Source organism: Dipodomys spectabilis, unplaced genomic scaffold, assembly GCF_019054845.1.
Source record: "Dipodomys spectabilis isolate Male_0828 unplaced genomic scaffold, ASM1905484v1 ptg000024l, whole genome shotgun sequence".
NCBI lineage: Eukaryota > Metazoa > Chordata > Mammalia > Rodentia > Heteromyidae > Dipodomys > Dipodomys spectabilis.
In genome coordinates, this window is record NW_024870701.1 from 3,513,282 (window position 1) to 3,537,315 (window position 24,034).

Below are 24,034 nucleotides of genomic sequence, written 5' to 3' on the forward strand. Positions count from 1 at the left end.
CTCGAGGCCGGGAACTGCTGGAAGTGGCTGCCCCGGGGCGAGGCTTCTGTGTGGTCCGAGGAGGCTCCGCATTATCCTTGGTGACCAGAGTTGGGGAGCCAGGGACGCGCGCTCCTCCCGTGGGTGCAAAAGTCTTCTCTGGCCAAGAGCTCCCGGGTGGGTTTGGTTGTGTCTGTGTCCGGCCCCTGACGAGGTCGCTTCATGCAAAAGGCCAGGGGTTTGACCCCTTCTCCCCCCCCCCCCCCCGCCCAGATGGAGGTCACCCGGGGGGCTCCTTAGCCGCCGTCCAGTGACCGAGAAATCAATCGCGCGGTGAGGTGAGAACATTCTGAACGAGCGCGGCCTCCCTGAGGTCGGGATGTGTGCGTGTGTGTGCACGTGTGTGTACAATCCTTCCCCCAAAGCCCCTCCGCGCGCCCCGACCTCCACACCCCACAGTGGCCACACACATCCTCAGCGCACCGGAGCTGGGGAACGGAGGCGGGGAAACAGTGCACCCAAGGCTCCACAGTACCGGCGGGCCCCGTTCGGAGGGGTGCGCTTGGGAACCCGGCGCCCACCTACCTTCGCAGAGGGCCCGTAGCCGGCGCGAAGAGTGCAGGAGGCCGCAGGGGGGCGGGGACAGTGCGGCGGGGGTCGTCGCCGCAGAGCTGCGGTGAGGGCGGGAGGGGCCGCACCTGAGGAATCCGCCTCCGGCCGCCGCCGCCACCTCGCTCCGCCCCGGCCCTGAGCGCGCGGCCCGCGCGCCTGCCACAGAGACGCCAGCCGCCGGCGGCGCTAGCACCTCGGAGGAGACGGCCGGAGCGAGTCCAGCGGAGCGCGGCGCGGCGCGGCGCGGCGCTGGCAGCGGGACTGGGGGTGGGGAGAGCAGCTGGCCGCGGCGAGGGCCACCCCCCGGGTCCTCGGCCCTCGCGCCCCGTCAGGGCCAGGTGAGCGGCTTGCGGACACTCGCGGACGAGGGTGTGGGGAGGCGGGAGGCGCGAGCGAGGCGAGCGCACGCCCCTGCGGGCCGGGAGCTGCCCTTGGGCGGGCTGGACACCCTCGCCGGCGCCGGCCAGCGCCGCGGCTGACTTTTCCCGGAGGAACAGAAGGGCGGTTGCGGGGGTTGTACACGCGTGAGTGCGGACCAGTCGGTTTGTATGGCGACGACCGGGCGTTGGTGGCAACCACAAACAGCACCCGTTGTGTCCCGGACGCCTCGCGCCACCCCGCCGGTGCGACTCAGCCCTTGGGGTCCGCACTCCGGAGGCCAAAGGCCTGTCACCCTGGGCTCGGCTCGCTGCCTTTGTGGCGGGAGCCGGGCCGCCCGGGCGTAGGATGAGGGAGGTGGAGGGGCGCGGCGAACGCGGGGAGCAGCCGAGCGGGCGAGGGGACGCGCCCCAGCCGGTGCCCGGGGGGGGGGGGGGCGGGCCGCTGGAGCCCGGTGGACAGCAGCTAGGGAGACGCGGACGTGACCTGGGAGAGGGTGGGTGCAGCTCAGCTTGGGGAAAGTTGAGCGCGTCCGGAGGTGGCCGGTGGTTGGCTTGGTGTCCGTGGTTTTCTGACCTCCAGAGCCAAATGTCACTTCGTCTGGAGCGCGCGCGCGCCCGCCGGCCATCGTTCCCATTTTTTTTTCCCCCTTTTTCTTCTTTCTGTGAGTGGCCGAGGACCACTCTGGCTCTGAATGAGACACAAAGGGTTGTGTTGACAGCTGACCCTGACATAAGTAGCCCGCGAGGTGAGGGGGTGCCCTGGCCGGGTGAGGGTGATGATGGGCGGTTTGTTAAAGCGAATCGATTCACACCGTCCCTTTCCCGAGCTTCATTAAAAAGAAATTCTTTGGATAGATTCAGTGCTTGGGTGTCTTATTTAAATAGAGCCCAAGTAACGTCCCTGAACATGATTCATTTGCACGAACAGCTGTTGTCTCCAACCAAGGCAGGCAGGTCTTGGAGAAACTGCTCTTTCCAGCTCCTTTCTTTCTTCTATGAACGTGACTGTTACAAAGTCCTTACCCATCCCACCCGGCTGAGCAGCTAGAAGCTAAATTTCAATGTCTACTCTTTGCACCACGAGGTTCCTCCCCATCCCTCTTGAGATGAAAAGCCCTATTCAAATCCCATTTTTAAAACTAGACTTTTAAGTATGGAAAAGAGCTTTGCTTTTTCAAAATTACTTTTGAACGAAATGCCCCCTTGGGGTGGGGGTGGGGTGGGGGAGAAACTCTTCTTCATTCCTTTTCTCAAGTTTTTATACTTCAGAACTCTGGAATTCTCTTGTGAGTTTTCTAAGTACTAGCTTTTTTTTTTTCTTCATGAAAATTCCTGGGAGATTTTTTTTTTTATACATGGCAATATTGAAAACTTGGTTGAAAAACACTTTCTCTGCAATTGGTAATAAACTTTACATGCATAGGTATATGTACTTAAGAGAAAAAAAAGAATACTGAAAAGTTACAGAAATATGGCAAAAACTTCTCAGATAACAGTGAAGAGTATACTGTAAAAATTAAGCTCTCTCTCCAGCCCATCCTCCCATGCCCTACTTTTCTGAAGCACAGTTGTACATTTCTTTTTTTTTTGTTTTTTTAATTGTACATTTTTGTATGTATAAACTATTAAAAATGGAAGTACATTATGGAAATCAAGGATGAAAGGAACTCGATATTTTAAGTAAATACCAGATTTTATAATAATGTTTATTATTAGTTTGATATCCATTTGTGGATATCATTAGAATTTTTCATCTGGCATTAGGTGGGTACTTAAGAGTACTAAAAAGAAATCATAGAACTGGTGGTATTCAGTAGGAAGCAGAACTATTGAACTTCCCTCCCCTATACCAGTGTCTTTACACCAGGCTTTATAACCTTTGTTGAATATTCCTACACCTTGGAATGCTATGGAGTAGAATGAGAACGATAGTTTACATTAACTATCATTTGTTTTGTTTGCACGGTGTATATGTGAAAACACTGAATGGTTATATGCATTCTCCCACTGAAATGATAGAGCATAAATATTGTAGAAATCAAGAGGAATGTGGAGGCCAAGTTAAGACATTTGGTCACGTCTCTTAGTTCCTAGGTTTGCCATAAATCAGCCACAGGAAAAGGGACATGCTTTTGTTTTCCACTCAGTTAAATAAAAGGAATTGAGAAACATAGATTTTTTTTTTAAGGTTTTGGTAGTCTTTTTGATGCCCAGATTTGACAAGTGAAATAGCTCTATGGGTGTACTAAAATTGGCCAAGAATAACCTGTTGTACTGTACAGTGATTAGACAGTGAGGGAATGAAAAGCAATTCTGAATACTGGAATCATAAAGGGAAGGTTAGAGATGTTTAAAGTACATTTCTGCTTTTGAAGATGCTACTGGAGAAGAGTTTCTTAACTTTGCCACACAACGTCTGTTTTTGTTGCTTGGGCTCACATGGTAGAGTGAATTACAACTGAGGGCACCATTTTTAGAGAAAGTTCTTTTCTAAAATGCTTAAATTTTCTTTTTGGTAAAGGGAAGTACTGTTTAAAGACTGATGGTTGACATGATTTAATTAGTAATTCTCAAAAGTATTCAGATTGTGAATATCCATTGCAGCTAAGATGTTTTAGTAGCTTGTTTTTAGTTACTTGTTATATATTTAACAAATAACTATTTCATATCATAGTTTTAGTTAAAAAACAGTTCCTAATCTTTGAAACATTTACAAGTAGAGCTAATGATTCTTGGGTGGATGTAGGAGTTGGGGTGTGATTGCACAGTGTGACAGTAAAACCAGTGGACTAATTTTGTTCACTGTTTAGAACCTCAATTAAGGAGTTTCAAAAGTACTGTAAATGGTGATTGTAAAAATCATTGATATTAAGATAGAGATGTTTTACAAATGACTTCCAGTCATTTAAAAACTATTTGATTAGGATGCTAAGAATATAAAAATTAGGATACTTTTGTAAAGGTACTTGATTTACTGAAAAAATTGACAAAGTACCAATAATAAAACTGTTCTAAATAATAAGTTTATGTTTTCTAGTTCCCTTCCCAATGTTGCTATATAAAGATGTATTTTTATAGATATATTTCAGATACATGTTAGTATGAACATCTGAGCGATAATTTTGGAGTCATTTTTGCAATAAATGTCTTGTTACTTAGCCCTTCTGTTTTGGTTTTTCTCTTCTTTCTCCTTCCCTTCTCTTTGCTCCTTGCTCCACTTTCTTTACCTCTTTTTCTTCTGAATATCCTTAGGATTGTTTCCCTGGAGAGGCAACATAGTGAAAATGTAAATGGGTAAGGTAGGCTATAAATTTGGAGGTCTTGAGTTAAAATCTAACTCTATCACTTACTAGTAATATTGGACAAGTAACTTATTTATCAGAACTTGAGCTTTCTGATCTATAAGATGGTAATTGTACTATCTATAAGATTACTGTGGTAGTAATTGCTCTCTGTAAAGTTAAAAAACATGAACAAGTCTTGGTGCCAGTGGCTAATGCCTCTAATTTTAACTACTCAGGAGGCTGAGTGTAGAATGATCAATGTATGAGGTCAGCTGAGGAAGAAAAGTTTTCAAATCCCTATCTCAAAATAATGCCCTCCCCCCTAAAAAAAACAGGGTTGAAATAGCGGCTCAAGTGGTAGAGTACCAGACTAGCAAGCCCAAGTTTCTGAATTCAAATTCCAGGACTAGTGGAATAAAAAGACTAGTGGAATAAAAAAGGTAATACCCGTGTGTGTGTGTGTGTGTGTGTGTGTGTGTGTGTGTGTGTGTGTGTGTGTGTGTGTGTGTGTGTGTGTGTGTGTGTGTATGCGTGCGTGCGTGCGTGCATGCATGTGCATGCACCAGTCCTGGGGCTTGAACTCAGGGCCTAGGTGCTGTCTCTGAGCTTTTTTGCTCAAGGCTGGTGTTCTACCACTTGAACCACAGCTCTGTTTCAGGCTTTTTGGTGGTTAATTGGAGATAAGAGTCTCAGGGACTTTTCTGCTTGAGCTGGCTTTGAATGGTGATTCCTAGATCTCAGCTTCCTGAGTAGCTAAGATTACCACCAATACCTGCCCTCTCCCCCTTTTTTATTTTACTAGGAAAATCTCCACTTTTCTGGTAATTTGAAACAGCTAAATTGTTACTAATTTGCCTTGATTTACATTTCTCATAGTGAGGAATCGTTTTCTCAGAAGAATTGTTATAGTTTTCTAAATGGAGTCATGAAAATTTAATTGCTTCAGTAATTTGGAACTAGACTTTATGATGGACATGTAGAGGAGGTTCATTCCAACACTAATGAGAAATCTGTTAAATTCTTCAAATTAGTTGTAGGTATTTTGTATTTCCAGTCTATAGTAATGTTTATTAGCTATTATTATTTTGAATCTTAGAAAAGATGTTGAAATTAATTACTAGTATCATGCACAAATCCTACCTAAATGAAAATACAATCCTTCCTTCAAGGGATATTTTATGTAAGTATTGTTGTGGTCATAATCTGGTGAGCTTTTAAGGAGAAATGCTTCTCAAAATTTGAAGATAAATCATAATATTTATGATCTCCAAATCAAGTTATCTTTTGGTGACAAATGGATTATGGAGTTATGCCCTCTGACTTCGAGTTCTTAGATAGACAGTGTAGTTTAGTCTATACACTCAAAAGCATGCCCTTGTACATTCTAGAGTTCCAGCAGCCCTGATATTTTTGGCAAACACACACCCAACATGGATAACAGCAGCTCTTTGTGCTCTTGAGCCCCAGGAGGGTTCTATTGTGTACTCTTCCTTCCCTCTCATTTTTGACTGACTGGTGATAGCCACTCCCCCAGGTCCTGATGTGAAATCCCATAGGGACTTCTCTTATACATAACTTGTTATCCTCACCACCCACCAATACATACAATGTATTGGCTTTTTTCCTATCTAGTTAGGACAAAATATATAGAAAACTCCTTATCTTTTCAAGGTTGTGGTTTCAGACTTTATTATTTCCCCCTATGCTCTGTGAATATTTTCAACAGTCCTTAGAGACCATAGCCATGTTCAGTGGAAATTAACACATAATCAACACTTCATAAATGTTGTTGTAGTGAATCATATCATGTATTATCTTCTCTGTTTGGAGCCTGGTTCTATTTTTTATGGTACCAGTCTGGAGAAGCAAGCTTTGATTGTGTCCTGTATTGCTGTTTGTCTATATTTACCAAGGTTAGCAATTACAAGACTTGCTTATTCTGGCTTTTCTAACATCTTGAGTGCCATGAGGGATTTTTTTTCTTTCATGCCTTTTATTCTGAAAAAGTGGGATTAACAATTACCATTCTAATTACCAATCTTTTTGTCCCCCCAATTACAAGTTTTATTAGCTGCCTAGGCATTTTCCCCACAAGCTGCTTAACCTCCGCCCAACTTTGGGGGCCACCCCGAGCACCTCTAACCCTCCCCCCAGGAGCGCCATCCTAGTGCCCCACAACAACCATAGCTACTCGGGCTCCCCTGGTTCTTCCCTCTCTAATTACCAATCTTATGTATAGAATTGCTGTAATTGTAAATATAAAATGGATTAGTAATAGTAGGCTTGATTTTGAAATTTTGTACAAATTTGTACAATTTTGCCAAAATTGCATATTGTCACCACCTTTCTAGGAGGGTCCATATTTTTGAGGAAGCTTAATTTCATTATGAGATTGCATTTGAATTTGGGGTTAGATGCAGATGCTTACAGAACGCCCAACTCACTGAGTCAAAAACTCTGAGGAGGGAGTTTGCCAATCTCATTTTAACAACCCTTTATAATACTGAATGGCTGTTCTAGGAAGTAAGAAACTTCAACACCCACTAAAAAACCATTCTATTAATTATTATAAAACGGTTTAGAATTACCATAACCACTTCTGTGCTGAACATGGAATGAAAGTTAGCTATTATTATTCATCAGTATTTATCTTTTGCTCTCTCAAAACTTAATTCAGACAGGACTATAAACTCAAATGCCTATATGTGCCAAACAATGGTCCAAGTTGAATCAGGATATGTGTAAATAATAACATATTGTTTTGTCTTGATGGTGTATTCTGGCAGACAATAAAGTCTAAGGCTAGCTTCACACTTTAATGTGAAGATAAATGTTGCCAATGAATTTTAAAGAAAATAAATGGAGGCTGGGTACTAGTGGTTTACACCTATAATCCTAGCTACTAAGGAGGCTGAGGTTGAGGTTTAAGGCCAGCCCAGGTAGAAAAGTTTGTGAGACTCCATGTTTAAAATAATCAGCAAAAAACTGGGCTGGAGCAAAGCTCAAGTGATAGAGTACCCACTGAACAAGCAAGCCAAGTTGGTGCAATGTCCAGAGTTCAAATCCCAGGGCTGCCCCTTCTCCTCCCCCCACCGACCAAAAAAAGAAAAGAGAAAACAAAGAGGCTCAACTAGAAAAATTTAGACGCTAAAAGCTTCCAACCTGTGCATTAAACAATATGGGATGAAACAGTGACAATTGAATGAGTGTAATGACAGAAGTAATAACCCCATTCAACATTATTAATTATCAAAGAAATGTATATTAAAACTAAACATTTTAACTTTCAAATTATAAAGATTTAATAAATAGATAAAATCTAATGGTGGCAAATGAATAAAGAAATGGCTTTTGCTATATACCAAGAGTGAAGGCAAATAAGTACATTTTCTTTCTGGAGAACAATGTGACATCAAATATGACTTTGTCAAGACCTGTCCTGTGGCTTTTTGCCACAGGTAGTCATCTAAGTGTTATTTAATTAACATTATCTACAATCAAAGTTTATGTTTCTCACTTATTCTAGTCAAATTTCAGGTGTTCAGTAGTTGCATGTAGCTGGTGGCTATGTAGGATTGTGTAGATACAGAAAATGTTCACCATGGGAAAAGATTCTCTTCTAGGAATTTGTTAGAAGTAACTATCCAAATATGCGATGTATAAGCAAAATAACAAAGAAATGTTATTTATAAGAGTAAAAATGGTAGAAAAAAGTAACTATGATGTTAACAACCAGGTTATGGCCTAGCCTGCAATCCTAGCTACTCAGGAGGCTCAGATTTGAGCACTGAAGTTTGAAGCCAGCTTGGACAGAAACATCCATGGGACTCATCTCCAATTACCACTAAAAAGCCCCAAGTGGAGGTATTTCAAGTGGCAAAGTACCAGCCTTGCATGGAAAAACTAAGGGAGAACATCCCTTAGTTTTTCAAGCTCCAGTACTGGCACAATAAGCAAACAAATAAATAAAACCAGGCTACAGTATATCTGTGAAATATGTCAAGTGCAAATATCCCTATTGCAGAATCATTTTACTTATTTAGGTAGATAGCTTAGGTACAAAAAGTTACAAAACCAATTTTTCTCTTCTGGAAAATGTATGAATATGATAGAATTTTCCCAGACTGCATGCTTCTCTTTTCAGTAATAGAATTGATTTACTTTCAATTTATAAAACAAGCCAAAGCAAAAAAAAAAAAAAAAAACAAGCCAAAGCACTTGACAACTTTCCAAACTCATAAGTATCAGCTGGTTCGTCTTAGATATTCACAGGCTCCTCCCTTCTCTCCTCTAAAGTTTATTAAATCAGAATATCTAGCAGGGTCCAGGAATCCTTATTAACAAACCCTTCACTTGCTAGCTGTTTCTTCCTCCTGTCACTTAATCTGTGAAGCCGCATTCATTTTACCTTGACCAGGTTAAATCTCCCTAATCTTGATTAGGTTCTGTTCTAGGTATAGAGATACCCTGGTGAAGACAAGTGACAAACAGTCTTGTCTTTATGGGATAATGAGTAACATATCCTGCCTTTTAGATGGTGATATGCTAGAAAGGAAGACAAAGCAGAAGGAGGCATTAGAAAGTGAGTTGGGGGTTGTGGTTCTTTGCCAGATGTCAGTGAGAAATGACACCCGGCTGGAGAGATGAAGGAGGTGAAGAACTGAGTCCTGGGAAGCTGTGGAGTTGGGCTGCTGGAGGACAACCAGAAGGTTGTTCAGTGAGCTGAAAGGGAGAAGCAAGGGAGGGAGGGAGGAGGAAGAGAGAGAGAGTGGGAAGGATAAGGTCAGAGAGGCAATGGAGATCTTCTTCAAAATTCTTTGCTCTCTCGGTAGTGGACCACACTCTTGAAATTCTTTAGCTAATCAGTTTGTAAAGAGATCAGACATCCCTAAATTCATTGTTATTTTCAGGATGATTTGACAACACCTGCCACATTTGCTTTTAAAATACAGATTATTCATCAACACACCCATGGAATAGCAATGACTGAGTTCAGACCTACAAATGTGGTTTTAAAAAAAAAAAAAAATAGACACAAGATCATAAACCAACTCCTTAAATATTTTTTGTTCTGCAAATTTAGCTTTTCCAGGGCAGATATACCAAAAGTTATCACTGCTACTTGTACAGGTCACCATATGAAGAAAGGATGTAATTGATATAATTCTCATTTATTTATTATAGTTTTAATTTCCTTTTTAAATACTGATCCTGGGGCTTGAACTTGGAGCCTAGACATTGTCTCTGAACTTTTCTTCCCCCTCAAGCTCCACTTCTAGCTGTTTTGGTGCTTATTGGAGATAAGAATCTCATGGACTTTGCTGCCTGGATTGTCTTCTAACACAAATCCTCACATCTCAGCCTCCTAGGATTCCAGCACGAGCCACCTGGCTAATTTCCTGAATTAATTTTAAAGCAATTTAATGGCTATTACTTACAGTAAATTTATATAACCATCTTCATTAGTATTGGGAAATTGAAAGACTGTTTCTCTAATTTGTAACTACACCTGTAGTATACTCACAGCCAATATTCCTTTTTATTTTTTAGTGGTACTAGGAGCTTAAGCTTTGGGCCTTATGCTTGCTAGGAAAGTACTCTTTTGCTTGAGCTGTGCCCCTCGCCCATTTTCCTTGTTGGTTTTTTCAAGAAGAATCTTCTACAATTGTCCAGACTAGCCTCAGACTTCTTCCATCCTATCCCTCCCAAGGAGCTGGGATTACAGACATGACCAATCATACCCAGATTGTTTGCTAAACTAGAGTCTTGCTAATTCTTTGCCCATGGTGGTTTCAAACCATAGTCGTCCTAATTTCTGCCTCTTCTAGTGGCTGGGATTACCAGTATCGGTCCATTTTTGGAGTGTTACTGGATTTTACAGCCAGGGATCTATCTACACTGAGAGAAAGCACCACCATAGGGATTTTGTGAATTGTCTAAGGTTACTCAGCCAGTCCTGTATGCTTTCTGCTTTACCATATTGTTTCTAATGTCTTTGTATACCTTTAATCATAAGTAAGGCATGTTTTCCCATTTAAAAAATATTGCATATGCAGCATTTTAAGAAATTATATTTTATTATATTTGGATTTTAAGTAGTTTTTGTTGTTGTTGTTGTTGTTATTGTTGTTGTTGGTCATGGGGCCTGAACTCTAGGCCTGGGTGCTGTCCCTCAGTTCATCAGCTCAAGGCTAGCGCTCTATCACCTGAACTATGGTACAGCTTCCGGCTTTTTGTGCTTTTGTGGTGCTGAGGAATTGAACCCAGGGCCTCATGCATGCAAGGCAAACACTCTACCACTGAGCCACCTTCCCAGCCCTTTATTCCACTTTTTTGTGGGGTGTGGGGATTGAACCCAGGGTCTTGTGTATGCTAGGTAAAATGTTCTACCTCAGCCCAAAAGTTTTTATATTGCTTATTTTCTTTCATATGGAATAGGGTTTTCCTCCCTCCCTCCTTTCTTCCTTCTCTCCCTTCCTTCCTTCCTCCCTCTTTTCCTTTATTCTCCTCTCCCTCCCTCTCTCTCTTTCCTTCTTTCTTCTTTCCTTCCTTCCTTCTTTCTTTCTTTCTTCCTTCCTTTCTTTCCTTCTCCTTTCTCTTCCCTTCCCTTCCTTTGTTCCTCTCTTCCTTTCTTCCTTTTCTTTCTTTTGGCAGTACCTTGCTAGCCTTGCAATCTCACTTGGCATTTTCACTCAAGGTTAGTGCTCTACCACTTAAGCCACAGCTCCACTTCTGGCTTTTTTAGTGGTTAATTGGAGATAAGAGTCTCACACACTTTTCTTGACTGGCTTTGACCTCGATCCTCAGATCTCAGCTTCCTGGGTATCGAGGATTAGAGGAGTGAGTCACTTGCTCCAGCCACACATCACTTCTAACCATTACAACACTCCTGTGAAATAGGCATCATTATTTTCATTTTTTTATAGCTAGGAAAACTTAGCTCAGAGCCCATAGGTAGAAAGTCAGAATTCAACCTAAGATCAGCTGATTTCAAAGCTACTATTCTGTTATCCGGGCCATATTCTACTAGATTGTAAGATCAGTATATCAGGAATTGTAGCTTAAAATGATTGATATTGCCCAGAAAAATGACTTGTGGCAAATGTTGCTACAATTGCTGAAGGTGGTATAGGTGTAGGTGCTAAAGTCCATGTTAAGTGTTAAGAAATTAATTGTCTATTTGGGAAATAGACTGTACAAGACTGTACCATGATAGGTGAGGAATGGTTCCTGTGGTGGTCATGTCCTGGGTTTATTCACGAAGTTTGAACCACACCGCAGATATTCTATCTTCTTTATTCACTACTCCTATCTGAAGTGCCTAGGATAAGCACACAATTGCCTTCAATAAAGATTTATGAATAAATGAATAGGTGACATCTGTAGTGACTTGTTAACTTTGTTCCATGGCTGTGTATTCCTTCCTAAGCCCTTTTCAGATCTAAGCTACTAAACTACAAAAGCACGCATAGGAGGGAGGTTAGATGGAACAACATAAGCTTATTGCCTCTGCTAGAAATTCCAAGGCAAAGATCTATATCCTTTGGAAGCTAGGTCAGTAGCATTATTGTTTGAATAAAGATGGTAACAAGGAAAACTAAATCCAAAATAGTCTCTCTTTTTGGCAGGACTAGAGTTCGATTTTAGGATCTCACATTTGTTGGGCAGATGCTCTGCTGCTGAGCCATGCCTCCAACACTTTTTGTACTGGTCATTGTGTGTGAGTGTGTGTGTGTGTGCACATGCGTGTGTGCACACATGCGTGTGTGCACGTGCATGCACACGTGCAGTCCTGGGGCTTGAATTCAGGGCCTGGGCAGTTTCCCTGAGCTTTTGTGCTTGAGGCTAGCACTCTACCACTTAAACCACAGCTCTTCTTCTGGCTTTTTGGTGATTAGAAGTCTCATGGACTTCTCATGACTGGCCTAATTTGAACCATAATCTTCAGATCTCAGCTCCTTTGTAGCCAGGATTACAGGCATGAGGCAGCAGTAATTGGCATGTATTGAGCGTTTTGAAATAGGGTCTTGCTTTTTTTTCCTGGGCCCATACCTGGACTGCAGTCCTCCTATTTTACCTTCCTGCTGTAACTGATATTCTTAGAATGCCACCATGCCCAAAGCCTTCCATTGAGATGAAGTTTTGTGATCTTTTATTACTCAAGCTTGCCTCAAACTATGATCCCTCTCATCTCAGCCTTCCAAATAGCTAGGTTTGCAGGTATGAATCACCATGTCTGGCTTCCTTTGTTTTTGAATTTCATAAAATGGTGAAGACTTTTGAAAATTTTTTATGACTGTTTATTTTTGAATTTATTTTATTTAAACTGGGCATACTTGTAATCTCAGTAGTTAAGGAGGTTGAGGCGGTATGATCTTGAATTCTGGGCTAAATCTGGGCAACCTGGGTTTCATAACAAGACTTTGTCTCTAATACTGTCCCCCTTTTTAAAAATGTATACATTTTCTTGTATAGCTTACATATTTTGAATTTTAAACTTGTCAGTGAAATAATTTTCTACTTCAAAATGAAATTGAAGCCAGGTGCTAGTGGCCCACACTTGTAATCCTAGCTACTTAAGAAGCTGAGATCTGAGGATTGCAGCTCAAAGCCAGCTGGGGCAGGAGAGTCCATGAGACTACTCTCCAATAAACTACTCAGTTAAAGGCAGAAGTGATGCTGTGGCTCAAGTAGTAGTAGAACACTAGCCTTGAGCAAAAAGAAGCTCAGGGACATACCCCAGACCCAGAGTTCAAGCCCCAAGACTGATAATAATGATAACAATAACAACAATAATAATGTAATTGAAGAGATAGATTTCCAGAATAATAGTGCATAGTGAAATAGTACTACAGAATGAATAGTCTGGGAAAAAAGTGTCTTATAAATATGACAAAATTTCTTGCATTGTACTACAATTCATATTAGTTTTAAACTGCTAAAACTTCCTAAATCAAAACAGTGTTTGTTTTTAGTTATTATTACAGGAGAGATTACCACGTGTCTATATAGTTTTACCCTTGGGAAGCTAAAATTGTTCATGTATTGCAAACAGACACTATAGTTCTAACTTAGATTAAGATGTGAGTTTAACTTATACTGTTTTCAAGACTTTGAAATAATAATTGGCATCAGTAATTATAATATCAACTTGACTTTTAATTTTCATTTTGATGAAAAGTAATTACTTTCTCAAATATATCACTTCCTAAAAATAATTTTTGTCTTCATAATTTTCCTACTGAGTAAGAAGTTCAAACCAGTGGGGACAATAGAATTCTCCATTGAATAGGAAGGAGATTAACAATGAAAGTAAGTTAATAAGTCTTTTTTAGGTACCTATAAATGGAATAGATGAAGCTTGAAGACATCTCAATATAAACTGCTAAAAGTGAAAAAGAGGAAGAGACAAGAAAAAAAAACAGATTTGATGAAAACTTAAATGAATATTAAGTGAAAGAGGAGAATCACCAATAATCACACCAATAATAAATAATGCCTAATGTAAAAACCATGGAGTTTGGGTAATACTAATATTAGTATAAATTCAAATTCATCACTTGTAACAAACGTTTCACTTGGAAAGCTATTGATAATGGAAATGGCTCCAGATCTGTGAGTATAGGGGTCATAAAAGAAATCATTGTGCGGGGTGCCAGTAGCTCATGCCTGTATTCCTAACTACTCAGAAGGCTGCAATCTGAGGCTCATGATTCAAAGCCAGCCTGGACAGGAAACCCTGCCAGGCAGGAAAGTCTGTGAGACTCTTATCTCCAGTAAACCACCAGAAAACTGGAAATGGTGCTGTGGCTCGGTGGTAGAGCGCTCGCTTTGAGCTGAGGGACAGCACCCAGGCCCCTAGTTCAAGCCCCGTGACCCACAAAAAAAGAAAAGAAATCTTTGTATCTTTCCCTAAAGTGCGTAGATGTGTGTGTGTGTGTGTGTGTGTGTGTGTGTACATAGGACTGATCATACTGTATAAAATTACAACTAACCAAAGTCCACTTTCAAGTAACACTATTTAACAATAATGAGTAACTTAGAATAACAAAATAAAACAAAAATGGAGGAACCAAGGGTGAACAAATGTCGCAATGGTACTCAGTACACACTATATTAAAAATGAACTATATAGTATACCTTGTGGGTGGGGACAGAGGGAAAAACTAGGAGAGCGTGAGGGAAGAGGTGATATTGTCCAAAAAGAAATGTACTCATTATCTGACTTATATAACTGTAATGCCACTGTACATCACCTCTATAATAACAATAAAAAATTAAAATTGAAAAATGAATAGCAAAATCTAATTTTGCCTCCCATTCCTTTGTATTGTTGCTGTCCCTCATATTACTTATATATAAATATATATGGTATATATATATATTATCATAATAAATTATCTTTAAAATAAAAAAAATGGAATAGATGCTGTTGAGAACAAAAGTGGAATAAAGAGCTGTCCCCTCCCTTGGGAAATACTACAATCTAGTTAAAATACAGTGCTGTCGCTTGTAATTTTATAGACTCAGATCTATTTTATCCAAACCATGTTCCTCAAACCATTAATAATGTAGTAAAAAATTATACAACATAATATACAAGGATGTTATTTTTTCTGTACCCTAATACAAAAAATTATAAAGCAATTGGACCAATACCTAATGAAGTTTTCTTGTCCATTTTCTTTATTTTTAAAAATTGAAATGTTTTAAATTTATTCATGAAGCATGGAATGTAAAATCTGAAATAGTGCTAGAGATGTTAAGGGAATCATGGTATGGATATTGCTGTGAATACCTCCTGATAACACAAAAACTGCCCCCTACATATTTTGGGGGAGGAAGAAGAGTATGAAATTGATCATTATTCAACTCATATCCTTACTTTTTGTATTTTTCTTTTGCTTAGCATTTATTTTTGTTTTTTATGTTTTTTTTAATTGTGAAAATACTGTATAGAGGGGTTACAATTACATGGGCAAGGTAATGAGTACATTTCTTATCAAGCATTGTTACCTCCTCCTTTGTTTCCCCTTCCCATCCCTTCCCATCTCCCCACCTCCCACCCCCACCCACCCCGCCAAGGTTGTAAAGTTCGTTTTTCGATATAACAACTTGTACATCTCATTGTTGTAATGGGTCCACCTATATCCCTATTCAAACAATTTGTTTTTTTCCCTTCCCCTCCACAAATTATATCAACATTAAATACAATGAAAGCAGGGATTATACTGTGGGAGAGGGAGGTTTTTGTCTTATAGAAGAAGCTAATTTTAATAAATATTTTCCTTTTGAGATATATGTTGTAAATTTAAGGCACGTAGAATTATCATTTTAAAAAGAAAATGATTGGGCTGGGAAGGTGGCTCAGTGATAGAGTGCTTGCCTTGCATGCATGAGGCCCTGGGTTCAATTCCCACCACCATCCATATAAGCAGAAAAGGCCAGAAGTGGCTCTGTGGCTCAAGTGGTAGAGTGCTAGCCTTGAGCTGAAGAGCTGAGGGACAGCGCCCAGGCACAGAGTTCAAACCACAACCAGCAAAAAAAAAAAAAAAGGAAAAAGAAAATGATTGAAAGCTCACTGTGACCTTCAAACTATTTACAGACATTTGCAATTATATATGAGATTAATAATGCTATTCGATTGATGCATGTAGATTATGAGAAATGTAGATTTTAATGAGAAAATAAAGATCTTAAACAACTTTCTTATAAATCTAACTCACTCTAGAAATTTAGGTTTGTGACAGTTTTTCACAAGGAAAGAAGGAAGGAAGCAAGGAAGGAAGGAAGCAAGCAAGCAAGCAGGGGAAGAAGGAAGGAAGGAAGGAAGGAAGGAAGCAAGCAAGCAAGCAGGGGAAGAAGGAGGGAAGGCAGGCAGGAAGGAAGGTAGGTAGGAAGGAAGGAAGGAAAGGAAGGAAGGAAAGAAGGAAGGAAAGAAGGAAGGAAGGAAGGAAGGAAGGAAGGAATGGAGGGATGGGAGGGAGGGAGGGAGGGAGGAAGGAAGGAAGAGAAAAAAGGAAAGAGAAAGAAAAGATGTAAATGGTAATTAGAAGCCAATATTTTGGTATTTTAGTTCTTGAACTTATTTATTTTAGGACACATTAAAGAAAAAGTTCATAAAGTTATTCTGTAAAATTTTAGCTCATTTCACTTCCAGTCATTTATTGTTATTGATACAGTTTTTATTTATTACAGCCTTTTTCCAGAAACTTGTGTGCAAGGTAAGTCTGTTCTGAGTTGACTTTTATGACTAGAATTCTATTACTATTCCCTTAATTCTTAAATCATTAGCATATAAATTATATTGAAATGCTGCATCAAGTTAATTGATTAGAAATAGTTGTGTACTCACAAATGTTTTTCCCCCTAAGAACTACAGATTTAAATCTCTGAAAACATTATGAGCTATGGAGTAGTTATGATAGTCAAGCTGCCTTTGTGTGTGTTTCATTTAAATGTAAATTTATCTTAGAGACTCTAAAAATAAGCTCAGAAAAAAGAAAATTTTAATGTGAATAGTTATTTTCCCCTATTCATGAGTACTATAATCCCTATCTTACACTAAAGAAAAGACATTAAACAGCCAATACTCAGTTGTCTTATTTTAAAAGTTCTTAATTGATGATCAGTTTTATTTCATTAGCAGTATGTTCACAATCATATAATTCCATACAAAGAAAATTAACATTCTATAACATGTTCTAACAGTAGCTAAATGATTGCCTATTTGATTTCAAATGTTATCTTATGATGTTACATAAAGGAAAATGTTAGTGTTTTAACCAGAAATAACTTATTAAAATTCATTTCAAGAAAATAAATTTAAGATGTTAAAAAGCAGCTACTGGGGATGTGGCTCAGTGGTAGAGTGCTTACCTTGCATGCATGAGGCCCTGGGTTCGATTCCTCAGCACCACATAAGCAGAAAAAGCCGGAAGTGGCGCTGTGGCTCAAGTGGTAGAGCACTAGTCTTGAGCTGAAGAGCAGAAGGACAGTGCCCAGGCCCAGAGTTCAGGCCCCACAACCGACAAGAAAAAAAAAAAAAAAGCAGCTGCTGAAGTTAGCATGAGCACACTGGTATATGATACATATAAACATCTATGAACTATAATATACATATTACATAGAGAAACTATTTTTAGTCACTTGTTAATTTCTTCTGATCTATAATTATGAATCAACTCCCAGGAACAATTTTTGAGGGTCAGATTTGAGGACAATTCCACTTACCCTATTTTCTGGAGACAGAATGTCAATTTGAAGTTCTATGATTTTTCTTTATTGTTTAGTCATTGTATTCTGTATACTACCATCAACGTCCTCAGAAAGGTTTCCTTCTGCTGCCTTTAGTAGCCTTTTCTACTTCCCTGCAATAAAACAGGCCATTTCTGAGAGTTTCAAGTCATTTTTTGCCTTTAGTCACTTACTGGCTTGTGATTATCTTGTGTTAAAAAAACAAACAAATAGACTGAAAACCTCTTTGATCTATTCTAACCTTTCTATATGCAGATTTTGGGAGACACTATAGTATGCCAATAAAATTCCTGCACTGACATTTCTAAAATAATTATAGGAAGGATTATAAAGTTTACTAAAGGGAGTACTATTTGTTGGTTGATAAGGTTTACTTAAGCCACATACATGTAACTATTTTCCAAGAAACTCTTTTCTTTTTTTTTCTTTTTTTTTGCGTCTGGTCGTGGGGCCTGAATTCTGGGCCTGGGCACTGTCCCTCAGCTCTTCAGCTCAAGGCTAGCGCTCTACCACTTGAGCCACAGCACCACTTCCGACTTTTTTCTTTTTGCTTATGTGGTGCTGAGGAATCGAACCCAGGGCCTCAGGCATGCAAGGCAAGCGCTCTACCACTGAGCCACCTTCCCAGCCCCCCCCCCCCCCCAAGTAACTCTCGTGAAGCTAAGAGTTACGTTCAAAGAAAAGGTCTTTGTTTATTCTATATTTAAAATTTTTTACAGTCAGGAAGAGTGAATGACTGTTTTTTGAACATTTTTTTGAGAAGTCTTAGTTTTTAATATGGAAGTTTCCATTAAGTGCTTGCAGATTTAAGGCATAATTTTGCATGCTTTGCTCTAATTAATAGAGTGAGACATTACTATTTTGCATTTAAAACTTCATTTTATGTTAACCAGAAGTTTGGAATGTCTATTTTTAGCAGCATTCTCATTTACAGGTTCTATTATATGAGGTCACATTTTTTTCATAATCAAAAGTGATTTTTTTTTTCTCTGTAATTCCAGTAGAATATGTTGATGTGTTTTCCTCTCCATTCTTAGGTATACCTCTCTCTTAAACACAAATCTCATTTTTGTTTCTTCCCAGCTTTTCTACACTTCCTCTAAACTTCCAAGTCTTGGAAAAAGTGAACTCTAAAAAGCAGTCTTTCTTTATTTGAATGACAGACCTTGTGGAAGATCTGTGTGGAAGAAATTCTCCCATTCCAGGTGCAGTATATGAATACTTTGTGAAAATACTATGCTATGGTATCATTTTTTACTTTCTCTGTTTACTTCATCATTTGGGTCAAAGCCTCATCCTAAAAGACATACTTGATAACCAAAATTTTATGTCTTAATACCATTGGATATTAGTTTTAATACTTACTGCAATTAATTTTGTTGGTAGCTTGTCATTGGTAATTATAAAAAGTGTTTCTGAATTACATATCATGAAAGCTTTGTAAAGTGATCACCTACTGGTATAACCTGCAAAAAATGACTGATAAGTCATTTATTTCTGGATTTTTAATCTTATGTCATGGCTTGAGAAAAACAAGATAAGCACAAATTAGAAATACACCTGGCAAAATTCATGCCATGTTCAAGAAACAGTGGTGTTTTTTTTTTTATAAATAGAGAGACTGTCTTTGTAATAACCGCTGCATAACAAATTTTTAAATTAACATTTTACTGGGCTATTCTGTTTAACAAATTAGTGCTGGGGTGGGGCCATGGGTAATTGTAAAAAACATTATATCCCACACTCAGGTTATTATTACCTGGAAACTGAAAATGCTATCCTAATCTAATTTTGGAGTGCCAGGGTGAGTTGGGGGATGGAGAGAATGAAACTTGAATCAGTGGCCATCTGGCCCAGATTTGGCTGATTTCCTGTGCATTGCCCTTTGTTTCAGTCAAACAATGGATTGTTCCTTTTACAGATAAGAATTCTGTTGATGACTTTGTGCTGAATCAGCAGGTTTGGTTTGAGATTTCAAGCATAGATTTATTTAGAGAGGCTATCTATTCTGCTGAGGTCACTTTCCTTATCTTCATCAATTACAAAAAATATTTTTAGGATTCTTTCCTATAATTTAATAAAGTGATGGTTTTACAGACTCATCAAATAAGAATAATTGAAAATGTAACTTTCTAGTTTGGTATTACCTGTCTTAAACATTGACATTTTCGTTGTCTTTAGTTTCCAAAATTAATATGGTTTTGGTGATTTTTGATGAGACCTTATGTAAAATCTCTTACTGTCTGTTCTTCAATTTTCTATTTGAACCTTTAATGATTTAAATGTTTTTGTTCTAAATCTAAGCAAGGTCTTTATGATGTGTCTGGTAAATAGTTTTCTGTGACATCTGTTGCCGTATATCTGCAAATTACATTTTAGGAAGTTAGAGCTATTTTCCTGACCTTAAATGCTACCTAATCACCATGACTCTGTTAAAAAAGTGATTATTGACTAGAAGTAGGGAATCTTGTTTGCCTAGCATTCCAAGTAAGTCAACCATCAGTTTCTGTAGGTTTTCTCAGAAGCAATGAAGTTCAGAGTATGAGTAAATGACACTTTTCAGAAGACAAGAGCTAACCTCAATGCTGTCACTTTGTGTGTGGCTACAATGTGTGTGGTCAAGAAATATAAAAATAATTACTTTTTACTTCTGATGTAATAGGAGCATTGTGGGCAGACTTTAAGTCAACCTTTTAGTTTAACTCTGTCTTCTGTTATAGCTGAATTGATACCACTTCTTTCTCAAATTTTCTGTATCTTTACTAAAACCACTTATAGCTTTGAAATCAAGCATTTGATCAGAATTGAGTTTTGAAAGCTGATCTCTAATTCTTTTGTGTAGATAGGAATATAGTCATCAGGTAGAAGTAAGGGGCCTGATCATAAGAAGAAAGCTTAATAGTTCTTCAGGGATCTAATTATATAGCAGATGGGACCACAAGGCATAATCCAGTGTCATTTGGTGTAATTAATTTTAGGTCCACATCCTGAAAAAAGTGGCTAACAAGAAACGGCACAAAAATCTTAGTTTACATCCATCTAGGACATTGTCCATTCCTATGATTTGGTTCCCATTTTCTTTGCTTTTTTTGGGGGGGGGGTCCCATTTTCTTCTGGATATCTATAATTGACTACTTGCTCTATCTGATAATAATGAAGATTGGTTTAAATGAATGGGTGGTTTGAATCCACATATGTCATGAATGTTAATTGGACCTAAGAGAATATTCAGAGAAGTGGTTAGACAGTAAAATAAAACAATTTAGAAACTACATTAACATGGAGAACATTTCTGCTTTATTTCCCCCACTGCTTTAATCAGAGACTAGTTCAGGGAACTAGTTCGAGGTGGAGGGGAAGGTCTTATCCTTTTCTCCCCTCCCCCTCCTAGTCACCCTTCAACCCCCACCCCCCTCAACCTTCAAATCTCACTAAGGAATTATAGTCTCTACAGAGGCTGGGTTGCAGATGCCTGGAAAGTTTACACTGCAGAGAGTTGTTTTGTTTGGCATAGCTAATCAGGAGCCAGGCTGGAATTGCTCATAGCTGTCATTCAGGTTTTGTTTCAAAGTCCAAGGACCTGCTGGGAAAAACAAAAAGCTAATGAAAGCTGACTGTATTTAGGCCTCAAATCTGTGGAATCTGAAATGATGTCCTGACAGTGTATTCTTATTCTTCCACATTCTTGCTGTTACTAAGGTAACAGATTTTTAGAGGCTTTTCATCTTCATTGTCAAGTATTTGCTACACTTATTGTTGTTTTTAAGATTAGAGCAATTCAGATTATCTCCTTTTGAGATGAAGGAAAAAGAGAAAATAATGGAAATAAAATGTCTGATTCAATGCTAGTAACACTGTTAATGTCTTAAAAATCCTTAGGTTCATAACACTTATTAAAACTTAGGACAATCAATTTCCTCAAGTTTGGGAGTATTGTATATATGAAATTCACTTTCCCATAATGTGATTTAGTAGTATTCATATAAATAACCCTTAAAGAACACATCATAAAAGAAAAAAATTTGTAGTGAAATACCATCTTTAAGATCTTTTCTCTTGAATGAAAAGCCAAATAATATGAAGAAGTGATGTGCTTGCATTATTATCTGTAAATGATAAAATAAGAAAATGAATTTTGATGTGTGTATTTGCTGGAAAAGCTTACACTTTTAATGTTTGTCTTCACAGGATGTGTTTCTTGGTAGATTAGCATTAGGAAAAGCTAATTTTGTGTAGACTAGGTGTTCTATGGTTTAGCTTTAAAATTGAGAATCCCCCAAGGATATGCTTCAATTTCAATTTTATTGTTAAAATGTTGACTCATTGGAAGATGACACAGTTTTTTCAGAGACTTACCAAACATCTTCACCAAGTACTCTTTCCTCTGTGGCAGATGATTAGAATATTGAAATGACCTAATTTTCTACTGATCAGATCACTTCACTAATTTGGTCCCAATATAATAAGAGCCTACATTGGTAGAGATAAGATCTGACTTAATTTTGTTCTGAGAACTAAATAAGAGAGTGAGCAGCTGGCAGAATGGAGAAGAACTCATGAGGGTTCTTGCCTGAAGTGTGACAGGAGGGCCTCATTAAGAGGTATCTGTGTTCTATAAAAATGTATTTTAAACTATCTAAATATAATTCTTTTAGTTTACCAGAATGTAATTCTTCTTTTCTATCTACTTCTTTTCTATCTACTTCTCAAGGTTCAGCTCAGGTCCTTCTTTATTCACTAGAGCCTCTTCAACTAATTCTGGTGTCCAGGTAGTTAGAGAGGCTGTGTTCTTTACGTGGTCACAGTTTAACAGTTGGATGACTTGTGTTCAGATATAGTTTTTATGTTTTGTTATATTTTGTTTTTTAAAAATGGTCAGAATGAAGGACATATGAAGGGAAAAAATAACATAAAGGGAATAAATCCCTTGAAATAGGCAAATTTATCCAGATAACGTTTCAAAGAAACTAACAAAGGACTAACATATGCAGCTGAAATTAGCTTTACTTTAATTACTTTTTCATTAGGTTTTGTTTTGTTTTGTTCCAAATTGGGCTCTGCTGAGCAGCAGGGACTTTTATACTGAGTTTTGGGCTCCAAAAGGAGCTAAGAGGGGTACTGGTAGACATGCGAACCCCACCCCCAACCCCTGCAGCTACCAACAGAAAAACTCCACTTTTAACTACTCTATATTAACTACTCTCTATCATTCTTGAAAAGAAAACACATTGAACTGCTTAAAAAATAAACTTTTGAAAATCATGGCTGTTTATAATAATAAGTGAGTGTTTTAGGTTCAAATCAGGATAAAGTGTTGTATCAAGACTTGAAAATTTAAACAAATTTCTTTGTGAAACGTGAGTTCCACATTCAATCAGTAGTTTAATGATCCTCACAAGGATGTGGGAAGCTTTCTGCTCAGAGAAAAGTTTGAATTGGATGTTCTCTAGATTTCTCATAGTTCTAAGGTTATGTAGTTGATTTTTTTCTCTTACTGTCAGGTATTGACACTTGGCTGTTCTCCATTAAGGTTTGTGGTAAACTTTATCTTCCACCAAATCATGAGGCTTCTGAGAGGGGGAACAATGCTTCATGGCTTTGGATTCTTCGAATCCGTAGGGGCCCAGGAAAAACCTGTTGGTACAAGAAATGACCACAAGAAGCACTTACTTAACTACCTTATTACACCATCAAATCATAAAGGACTTTGATAGGGAAAATATTTGCTGTTTTTTTTTTTCTTCTATTGCTGCTGAAGTCTTCAGGAATAGAAATGACAAAGGAGATTAAAGATAAGCCTCCCTGCTTTCTTTTTTTGCTGGAAGCCAGAATACTACTGTGTCTGGAAAAGTAGACATGGCTCCCTGATTCTAATAGATAAAACCTGAATGAGATAATCTTGACTCTCCATAGCAACTGACAAACTGAGGCCCAGTAGAAGGGTGAAGTGAGAGATTTCCTGGTATTCCTAGTGCAGATATGCAAAACCTGAAAAGGATCATATTGGAAGTCCGGTCTCAAGGGTTTTGCACCCTGATTAAATTGGTTTTGATTTTGTTGAGAACTAGAACCAAAGGTATGAATTGCAGGAAATTTTCCCAGAATGCAAGATTGGAATGTGGTAATGGTGGAAAGATTGATAAGAGCAGATAGGTGCTTGAACTCACTGTAATCTGAAGCAGCCCTTTTACTCACCATTTTTTCCGTATTGCCTCTCTTTGTATTGGATAAAAATGGGCTGAATGTTTCCCAGTTCCTGACACATTGTTTGTACCTAGCAGAAATGAAAGAAAAGCTTTTGGAACTAAGCTAAATTCTACCATTGGGAATCTAAGGACCATTTATAAATTGCAGTATTTCCCCTAGCTGGTGATCATAATCATTGCTGCTTGAAATCTCCCATGTTTCTACAAACTCAGATGTATTAAGGGACAAATTTCATGATGTCAGTATCTTGCAATTCAAATAGGGAGGCTGGTCACATCTGTAAACATAGATGTGAAGATGTCTGTACGAGTTATT

The 24,034-nt window shown here is 38.8% G+C and overlaps 1 protein-coding gene across 1 annotated transcript in view; it reads left to right on the top strand.

The window, feature by feature from the left end:
* The first annotated feature begins 886 nt into the window (after positions 1-886).
* Positions 887-24,034, top strand: part of Greb1l (GREB1 like retinoic acid receptor coactivator) — a 252,701-nt gene continuing 229,553 nt past the window's right edge. The window contains exon 1 of the mRNA XM_042675277.1: positions 887-929. The gene's annotated coding sequence lies outside the window, so the exon portion shown is untranslated. The remainder of the gene's footprint in view (positions 930-24,034) is intronic.